An 11,171-nucleotide genomic window follows, 5' to 3' on the forward strand; every position below is an offset into this window, starting at 1 on the left:
CTCTGAAGCCATCAGTTCTGAGAATGAACCACGGATTGCCCAGAACCCCTGGGATATCTTCAGATCACACGAGCCCTCAAGGAAATAGCAAGAGCCATCTGTTGCCACAAAGTCCTTTCTCATGGAGCTCTACAAAGCCATGCTCTCCAATACAGTAACCACTAGCTATGTATGGTTATTCAGCACTTGAAATGTGGCTAATAGGACTGAGGGGCTGAATTTTATGTTTACTTAATTTTAATTAAAACTTAAATTTAAAAATTGAAGCAGTGTACAATACTTCTCTGTTAAACTCTGATTTATTGTTTTAGTAGAACTGCATTTCCCTTTAACTGCTATATTCCATAAGACATTGTATTTTAGTGTGTGTGTTGAAAAGTATTGTCTTTTCTAATTTCTTGCTAATTAATTTTTTTAAATATTTTATTTATTTATTCATGAGAGACATAGAGAAAGAGAGGCAGAGACATAGGCAGAGGGAGGAGAAGCAGGCTCCGTACAAGGAGCCAGATGCAGGACTCCATCCCGAGACTCAAGGATCATACCTTGAGCTGAAGGCAGACACTCAACCACTGAGCCACCCAAGCGCCCCTATTAATTTTATATTATTGCATGTTGAAATTATAATGTTCTACATGTATTGGGCTTAATCATTTTTTATTATTAAAATTCATTTTACCTATTTCTATTTACTTTAAAAACATTTTCAAATTACACATGTGCCTCATATGCTCTCTATGGCACAGTACTGGTCTAAAGGATCCCTGGAGGTTACATTCAGAATCACCATCCCATCATCAACAAAGAGTCTGAGACAGAGAATCTGACCCCTCACACTCCAGGTACTACACACTTGTGCTTATGTGTGAATTGCTTAAGCTTGAATTAGAACAAGTCACAAAAATCAGCTTAAAATTTGTTAGCACAACTACTTAAATCCATGTGTTACAGTAAAAAGAGCACTGACTAGGGAGTCAGACATCAGGAAGCTCATAAACTAGCCTTAGCCTTCACCAAATTCTTTTTTTTTTTTTAAGATTGTATTTATTTGACAGAAGGAGAATGCACCAGCGGAGGTCGGTGGGGGGAGGGAGGCACAGAGAGAGAGGGAGAAGCAGACTCCCTGCTGAGCACAGAGCCTGATATGGGACTTGATCCCAGGACCCTGAGATCATGACCTGAGCTGAAGTCAGACACTTAACCGACTGAGCCACCCTAGGCACCGCCACCAAATTCTGTAGTGACATACCTGCTTCCTCATTCCAGGTGGGCTAGATGCTTACTAAGATCTGTTGATATTGTAATCTTTCATGATTAAACATCAGAATCTGTCCTGCTCCAGGTCAGAGAAAAGCAGGTCCACAATCGCAAATACAGCAAAATAACATTTTGGAGATGCCCTTGGCAGTGAAGGAGGAGAGCATGGACAGAAAGTGGAAAAACCAGCACAAGACCTTCACCCAGTGGAGTGACAAAGTATGTACACTCATCCACTTGGATGCTCACACAGCTCTCTCCCCACCCCCACACACACACCCTCATTATCTGACCACACACAGATATTAACCCAATCCCTAGCCAGAGACCCACTGAAAGATGACACTTGACACCATTCATTCATTCATCTAGCAAATATTTTGGGCCTATATACTGTACATAAGCACATGATAGATGCTAGGGATAGGATGTTAATAAGACTGAAAAGCTTCCTGCCCTCAGGGTGCTTAATTTCTGGCAGAAGAGACATTTAAGAAAACATTGCATAGATCATATTTAATTTAGTACAAAGTAGGGAAAAGAAACATTGGATGCCAAGAAGGCTTAGAACAGGATCACACGTCTTGTCTGGGAGATCTTTCTGACATGCTTGGCAAGCCAAAGCAGAATAGTGGTGAAAAAATTAGACTCTGGGTGCAGACTGTTGGGTTCAACACTCAAACATGCGGTCAACTAGTGGTGTGATTTCTAGCACATTGTTTAGCCACTCTATTCTTTATTTTTCTCACCTGAAAAATAGGGATGATCATAATAATACTATCTACCCATGAGAGTGATTGGAAGGAGTTAGTGGGTCAATTAGAACATCCTTGGGACAAAGTAAGCACTATGTCCCAAGGATTTGCTATCATTGGAGATTCCAATAGATTTTGAAGAGCTCTGAGATATCCATTTGCAACCAAGCCCATTTTAGAGACTTTCTTTACTAACAGCAAGTTGAAGAAGAGCCAGTCTCCCACATACAAATTACAAATGTTAGCCTTCCTCCAAACAGCACCAGATATCAGTTCCTTCCATAAATATTTGGACCCAGAAAAGCATCTGATAATTCCCAGAAGAGCAAAAATCAGGACTAATAAATGTAAGAAAATTTTCCCTGTATACCAGTCTTCAAGGAAATGTCAATCATAATAGCTAAATGCAATTCTTTCTGTATCAATTAGCTAGAAATGTACTGTTATTAATGTTATGCTTTTTCTCTTTTAGTGTGGATTGCTTATGATAAAGTGCCAGGAAGGATTCAATTCAATTCATTCAATAAATTAAATAGTGTGTACTCTCCTTGGTAGTAGTAATAGAAATTGGAACCCAGGTGTTCAGGAAGTAAGTTGACAATATGTAACACGATTTCCAAAAATGTTTATACTCTACCAATTTCACTTTTAGAATCTTAAGAAAATAAAGTGGAGACAAAGATTTACATGCAGAGATGTTCATCGTGTTACTATATAGCAGAATACTAGAAATAGTCTAATTATGCAATAATATGGAAATATTAAATTATGGTATAGCCACAAAAAGAAATTTTAGGCACTCATTAAAAATATTCACAAAGATATTTAATCATATGGGGAAACCTATATCATACAATTTTAAATTTTAATCTTTTAAAATGTCAGATATAAAATTGTGTATTCAGACTAATTTCAGCTACATATGATGATAGACATAGAGAGATGTGAATGCTGTGATGCTTTTGTGAGCTGATGGGGTGATTGGTGAATTTTTTGTTCACATGAATATTTTTCTGCCAGTTCCAGTTTTTCAAAACGCACATAGAAGTATTATTTGTTTTAATGTTCTTCCAAGCTAGTAACAACAGGTATGGGCATGTGACTAAAGATTTTCAGGATTATAATCAGCTGACCTTGAAAGAGTAGCTAAATAAATAAATACATATATACATACATAGTCACTGCAAAAAAAAAAAAAAAAGAAAGAGTAACTACAGGTCATGGAGTGCCTAATTCAAGCCTGCAACCCCAATAACTGGGAATACAAAAGACAGGTCTCAGAACCAACCAAGGATCAGGAAAATTTATCCTTTACCTTTTCAATACAGTCTCTGCACCTTCCCTCCTCTTACCCTTACCCCCAGGCTTTCTCTCCTGGCTTCCTAGGTGCCCTTGGAGTATCAAGAAAGTCTCTTTGAAAGGAGCACCCACAACCATGTGTTTAATTTAACATCACTTTTTAAAAAGATTTTATTTATTTATTTGAGAGAGAGTGTGCTCAAGCAGGGAGGAGAGGGAGAAGAAGACTCCTTGCTGAGCAACAAGCCCCATGTGGGGCTGGATCCCAGGACCCGGAGATCATGAAGGCAGCCCCTTAACTGACTGAGCCACCTAGGCACCCCTAACATCACTTGTTTTAATAAAAGAATTTCAGAGACTGGGCAAAACTTATAGGCAAAGAAATTTACCTCCAACAACATCATTCCAAACACTATCGTGACTGCCTGGTGACAGAAATGTCATGACCAGACAATCCTTTGAAAATGTGCCTCCAGTCTCCCTAAATGCATAGGCAGCCCCAGGCTGTGGTGTCTGGCGCTTTGCACATTCAGACTCCTTTCTCTGTGGACAACAAGAAGGTTTCACTCACCCATGTGACTTTTCAATCTCCACTCTGATCCTCAAGACTCACTCAAATGTGGAGTGAATCTCACTGAAGAAAACTCAACTGTATTGGTTTTCCTCCATCGCCAGCCCCCTTCAGGATCCCTCCTACAGCATCGCACCTAAGAGCCATGTACCTAATCAAGCACATCTGCAACAAAGTTTTCACTCTTCAGCAGCTACAAGAGAGTAACAAAGATGGGTATGGCTTTCCAAGAGGATCCCCCCTCCCATGTCAGAAGATTCTTATTATTATGGAAGCATGTATTCTGATGACCATGAATGCCTTGGGTAAACCCAGGCTCTGGGGCCTGGCAGTCCTTCGCTCAGATGCCCGAAGGACATATAAGAGTACCTGGTGCTTCCTAATGTGTCATAGGAAAGAAAGAGGATTGTTTTCTCCTGTGTTGTGCTAAAATGCTGGTACTCTGCAAAATATTACATCAACGGCATCTGAAAGGGACGCCTGGGTGGCTCAGTGGTTGAGCATCTGCCTTTGGCTCAGAGCATGATCCCAGGGTCTGGGATCGAGTTCTGCATCAGGCTCCCTGCAAGGAGCCTGCTTCTCCCTCTGTCTGTATCTCTGCCTCTCTCTGTGTGTCCCTCATGAATAAACAAATAAATCTAAAAAAAAAAAAAGGCATCTGAAGAACAAAGCTCACAGTTACATCCATTTCTATAACAGATTCTTAGTTTAAGGCAAAATATTGTATCTTCTGACCATTTTTCCTTTCCATTTGTATTGATATCAAGTAAATATTTCAATTTCTATTAGACACGAATCATAAAATCTTTATTGTTCTAACAGGGAAGACGTTATTTCGATTAAATTTCATTCCTCCCTACATTTCCAGCATTTATCTTTGATGTGTTTTCCAAGCTGTCTTTTTAATTGCTATTTTGTTAGAAACATAAATTCAGAATCATTAGATTCTTATTATTCAATATATCTTTCCCATTACATGCTGTTTTTCTTATATTCAGAAGTCTTGAAAGCTTCTAAACCATCTGCTAACTTCATCAATGTATATCTTTTTATTTCTCGTAGAGATTGGATTGTCAAATTTTTAACTTTGGTCGGAAAATCTTTTTGTAGGGAAATTACAATCTTTTTACCTTTCTCATTCTCTCAGTTTGTCATTATTGAGCTATGATCTCTTTCATTTGCATAGTTTCTGTAAGTAAACTTGAAACTTTATTTCCTTAGAAAATAGGTCATAAAATCATCTTAACTGATCCAGTTAGTTCACTAACCTTCAAAGATTAACTGCTGTTGTAATCTGGCAGTTTAAATTATAGTATTAACCTATTTTGTTAACTCAGCAACATTTGATCTTCCTGCTAGGAGATATAAACCATGGATCCTTCTTCCCTTATTAATTTTAATAGTGTTTCTTAACAAAGAAACTTTAAATGCTTCTTCTCCTTGCCCTAATTTGGGCTTAATTGCCTGAAACCTGTTAGCCATTCTCCTCTTATACCTTATAAGTCTAACACAGGATCTAATTTGCCAGAGAATTCCACTTAGTTCATTTAGATTCATTTATTTCTGAAGTATCTCTTTGAGGGAAAAAAAAAAAAGCCTTCCTTTTTTTATATTTAGTAGATAGCGAATTTAGAATACATTGCATTCTTTCTACCCTTAAATATTACCAACTCCATTCTTCTTAGTATTCAGCATTTTTAAAGGTTTTTGTTTGTTTGTTTTTATTCATTTGAGAGAGAGAGTGAGAGCACCAGCAGAGGGAAGGGGCAGAGGGAGAAGCAGACACCCACACACACACTCAGCAGGAAGCCCCATGAAGGGCTCGATCCCAGGACCCTGGGATCATGACTGAGCAGAAGTCAGACGCCTAACAAACTGAGCCACCCAGGTACCCCAGTACCTAATATTTTCAAATGCTTATAATGTGGTTGTCACATTACCATCTATTAGCACTTAATCAATTATAGGTGAAGAACCGTGGTTTAGCAAGCTTGCATACCTCATATTAAATAGCACAGAGTAAAAAGCCAGGATTTGAACCCATGTGTCTGACTCCAACAACCCTGTGAGTACTCAGGGTATTATTAGGGAAAATAAACCACACACATATAAATGTCAAATCATTTTTTTAACAAGTGATACACACAATATGTGTCCTCAGTTGGACTCTGTGGTAAGGGTTTATTTTGTAAAATCTCCCCAATCTATTTTATGATGACGAACCACTGCTCTAGGAAGAGAAAACAAGAGATTTGCCAGAAGTTCAGTAAGGAGTTGCAGCCTCATGGATTTGCATATGACAGAAGGACAGTTAGGCAACAGGTGGGTATCTGGGGGTGGAAGAGCTGTAAGTGGGGGACCCACGTGGCATACATGGAGAGAAGCTGCAGGAAGAGGGGTCTCCTAACTGCACCACATGTTTTCCATTGCCCAGATAAGATAGTACCTCTCATCCGCCCCACAAAACCTTATCACTTTCCTAAGTTTCTGGTTCTTCAAAACAGCTTAGATTCACAACTTCAAAGTCTTTATAAAACACTGAAAGGAGGAATTACAATAAACATAACGTACACACAGAAAAAATGTTGAACGTATAAGATAATAGGAAACTTGGATAGCTAAACTCTCATCACAAATCTCTTACTCGACAAAATGGTCTACATACATAGAAGTTACTCTTCTTTCCACCTACAAGGATACTCCCACCTGAAACCATTGTGGGTGGCCCTGTTAAAAAGGATCTCCATTTTTTCCAGAATCAATTCTTAGTCTCACAAGCATGTTCCATATGGCCCCCTGCTTCCTCCAACCAGAATTTCCATCCTGCCTTCAAAATCAAGGCTCTAAACCATCCCAAATTGTGGTTGCCTAATCTCTGACTTCTGGAACTAAGAAAAAACCCTTTTCTAGTCTCAGCCTAATCTTGGGCACTCTGACACTCAGGAGGTTCTAAGATCATTTTGTACAGATTCCTCCTGGCCAGCGCTGATGACAGGTGTAGTCTAGTGACCCTTGGTTCCTGCCCCTTGAGTTTCTCTCCAGTATCCAAGCAAAGACTTCATCACAAGGTGGTACAAGGTGACGAGTTTCATCCTGGCAGTGCTCAGTCCCAGCTTCATCCTACATCCCTTTAGCCAGTCAAATCTCTAACCAAAGCTGCTTCTCATCAAATGTCCTGTTTCTCCTAATGAAAGTTATGGATCCTCCCCCCTGAAATACATGCACATACACATAAATCTTTCCTTGTAATTTTGTAAGTTCCCAGGTCTCTGAATCCTGTCCATAGACTTCCTAGAAATCCATGGACCATAAATTAAGAATCCCTGTCTTGGAACCTCCCATCTTTCCCATGTCCTGGTCTGAGAAAGACACACAGTTCCCAGCTCATGTGTAAACAGATGACTATCATCCCTAAACTCTGTCACCCATTTACCCTCTCAACTCTTCTCTTCCATAATGAACTACTAGCAAATGTTGAAACATTTATAACTGCTCACTTTTCAAACCATTTAGCCACATACTATTCAAAAGTGAGAGGTTGTCTAGTTTCTTCAGAAATAACTTACAGGAGCAAAGACTTGCTGAAAGAATGGGAGCTCTATGCTTGCAAGACAGAAAATGACCAGACAGAGGCAGCGCTGAGAATTAAAAAGAACAGAGCTGGACAAGAAGGACGGTCCCTCAGGTGGAAGATCTTGATGTACGACAGAGAAGTCCAGACTTCATCTATCCTATAATAGCTTCACATTTTTAAAAAAATGCTTTGATTAGAGCAATGATTAAGGAAGATGGACGTGGTTTTAGTGAGCAAGATAGTCTGCAAGCAGAAGCGTTCTCATTAACTTGGAAGATATTCCTTAAAGATAAAATAAAACAAATTAATTGAATTTACATATGTGAGGAGTTTGTTTAGAAATAAGGATAAATTTCAAAGGCAGTTATAACACCTCTCTCTCTTTCTGAATGTGTTTAGATAAAGCATAGATATTCAGACAAGTTTTCAAGAATGCCTACTGATTGGATAAGCTCTCTGGATTGTTTCCATTTTCCATTCTGTAAGTCTAAGTCTAAGGCCATGTTCACATACTGTCCATATTTTCAAATGCAAAGTGAAAAAAATTAGCCCATCTGGATACAGTAGTAGAAATAAAGTTGGCAACTTTATTTGGCAAATAAAGTTGGCAAATAAATTTGGCAACACATAGGCAAAATATTCTGATTATCTTTTCTTCCTTCAGATATCTTTTTATTTTATGGGCACATCCTACATTAAGCAATTTCCTTAGAACTATGACTTGTGGCAGGCAGAACTTTTCTTTCTATATATTTCACAATGCATTAAAGTTTGAGCTCCTATAAGAACTCATTGTAGTCGATGATGAATTTGATTTTGATGATTAAAAATAATAATACTTAATATTTCTGGCTCTGTGCAAAAAACATTACATGCAGTATCTCTTCCAACCCTTACCATGACTTTATAAGTATTATTGTTACTGCCATTTTAAAGATGAGAAACTTGGGGATCCCTGGGTGGCACAGCGGTTTGGCGCCTGCCTTTGGCCCAGGGCTTGATCCTGGAGACCCGGGATCGAATCCCACGTCGGGCTCCTGGTGCATGGAGCCTGCTTCTCCCTCTGCCTGTGTCTCTGCCTCTCTCTCCCTCTCTCTCTCTCTATCATAAATAAATAAAAAAAATTAAAGATGAGAAACTTGATGTTTAAAGAATATTATGTAACTTGAGTATGGTCACAGAGGTGTCTAATCAAAGCTTTCCTATGTATTTGTGAACTCTAAGTGAGTCTTAACCAGTGCTCCTTCTAAAACTAATTCTTGCTGCTTTTTATATAATAATTGCTCAATAAATGTTTATTAGAGGATAGATGGGATGGGTGGATGGATGGAGACATTTAACAAATTAAGTAATATATTTCTGCTGTGATCCTAGCTCCCAAAAACAAAGCATTTCTAGAGCCTTCCTATGTATACAACAGGCACCCTGCCAAAGTATCTTTTCTGGCAATGAGCATAAAGGAAGATAAGTGAGTTTTTCACCTTGGTCAAATGGTCTGTCAACCACTTCCTTGATGGCTGTTTACTCATCATATCTAGCAGATGTTCTGTTGAGCCCACATATGACCCTGGTTCCCTATATCTCACTTTCAGGTATTAAGCTTACCACATTTGGTCCCCATGCTTTATGCAGCAGATCTTATCAAAGAAAAGTTTAAAAACCACATAGATTCAGCAAGATCTACACAGACTTATATAAAACATAATTACTTTTAAAAGTGATAGATAATTGGTCTACAGCTAGCCTTTTCAGGCAGGGAAATGCTCTTGAGAATATAATAAACAGGCATGTATTAAACATCTACAATATATGCTTTGTACAATGCTAAGAACTGCAACTTAATAAGTTTAAGTCTCATGAAAATAGACTAAAAATATTTTATATACAAAATATGGATACATATGTGGCTATACACACACATATATACATATAAATTATATATATACATACATATATAAAGTATATACATATATATTTAAAATATAATACCATCAACTTCATAGCAGCATTATCTACAATAGCCAAATTTTGGAAACAGCCCAAGTGTCCATCAACTGATGAATGAAGAAGATATACAAATGGTATACACACACACACACACACACACACACACACACACAAAATGGAATATTACTCAGCCATAAAAAAGAATAAAATATTGCTATTTACATCAAGTTGGATGGAGCTAGAGGGTATTATGCTGAGCAAAATAAGTCAGAGGAAAGACAAATACCATATGATTGCACTCAAATGTGGAATTTAAGAAACAAAAGTGAACAAGCAAAGGGGAAAAAGAGAGTACAAACCAAAAAACAGACTCTTGACTCTAGAGAACAAACTTATGGTTACCAGAGGGGAGGTGGGTGGAGGGATGGGTGAAATAGATGATAGGGATTAAGGAGTGCACTTGTGATGAGCACCAGGCAATGTATGGAAGTGTTGAATCATGGTATCATATGCTTGAAACTAATATTATACTGTATGCTAACTAGAACTCAAAAATTTGAAAAAAAAAAATAATGCCATCAACAAAATAAAAACAATCATTTTCAGGTTGACCAGGAATAATAAAGCTCAAAGAACTATGGGCATCTTTGCCAAGATTTGATGATATGGATGAAACTACCTTGTCACCTACAAATGTCTTTCCTCTGTCATAGGAGGGAATTTACTTAGAGTACACACATTACTTAGAATGTCTTCCCAACCAACAGCCCTTTTCTTTGAGAATAGGGCTAACTGAACCACAAAGCTAGACCCCCAGCAGCACTGGTTGTACCAAATGATCCCTCACAAGGATAGCCAATTGGATACATGACTCAAATTAAGCCAATCAGACTTTCCTGAGACTCTGGCATGGATTGGAGAAATGCCTATCAGTGGACCTGAGAATATGTGAACTTGGAGAGCCAGCAGTATAGAGAAAAGGTATTCACAGAGAGTAATGACATAGTTTAAGGAAGGAGACTGAGGGCGGCTCAGTGGTTTAGCGCCACCTTCAGCCGGGGGTCTGATCCTGAAGACCTCGGATAGAGTCCCATGTCGGGCTCCCTGCATGGAGCTTGCTTCTCCCTCTGCCTTTGTCTCTCATGAATAAATAGATAAAATCTTAAAAAAAAAAAAAAAAAAAAAAGGAGACTGAGAGATTGAGGAAACAATTGCTTGACTCCTGTTTGTTTTTTAGCTCTTGTCCCAGTACTCTCCTAAATGCATGCTGTAATTCCTATCCTTGATTTCCTTGAGCCATCTTTATATCCTTACAATTATTTCATGTTTTTGCTTAAGCCAGCTCAACTGAGTTTCTAGTATAGGGAAAAAAACTATATAATCTGCAAATTTTCTTAATGAAATAGAGACAATAATACAACCCCTATGTGTCCTATAATAATAATATGTAGTTGAGCAAAGATCTAACTAATAACATATTTATCACTGTATTAATAGTGAATAATTTGAAATGAATTTAAAGCACATTCATAACAAACTAAATATATGAATAATGATATATAAATACAATTGAACTTTGACTAAACATTTTTAATAATATGTACATCAGACATTTTTCAAAATTAATTGTTTTTCACCTATTATCATCTTACACTTGGCATCAGGTTCATGAGGTTTAGCTCAGTACTGGTCTAATGCTCTAAACCATGACTCCTGCAAAGTTTTTCTCCATAGTAGAAATGTATAATGACTGTAATGTTCTAGTTCT

Source organism: Vulpes vulpes, chromosome 1 (genome assembly GCF_048418805.1).
Source record: "Vulpes vulpes isolate BD-2025 chromosome 1, VulVul3, whole genome shotgun sequence".
Lineage (NCBI taxonomy): Eukaryota > Metazoa > Chordata > Mammalia > Carnivora > Canidae > Vulpes > Vulpes vulpes.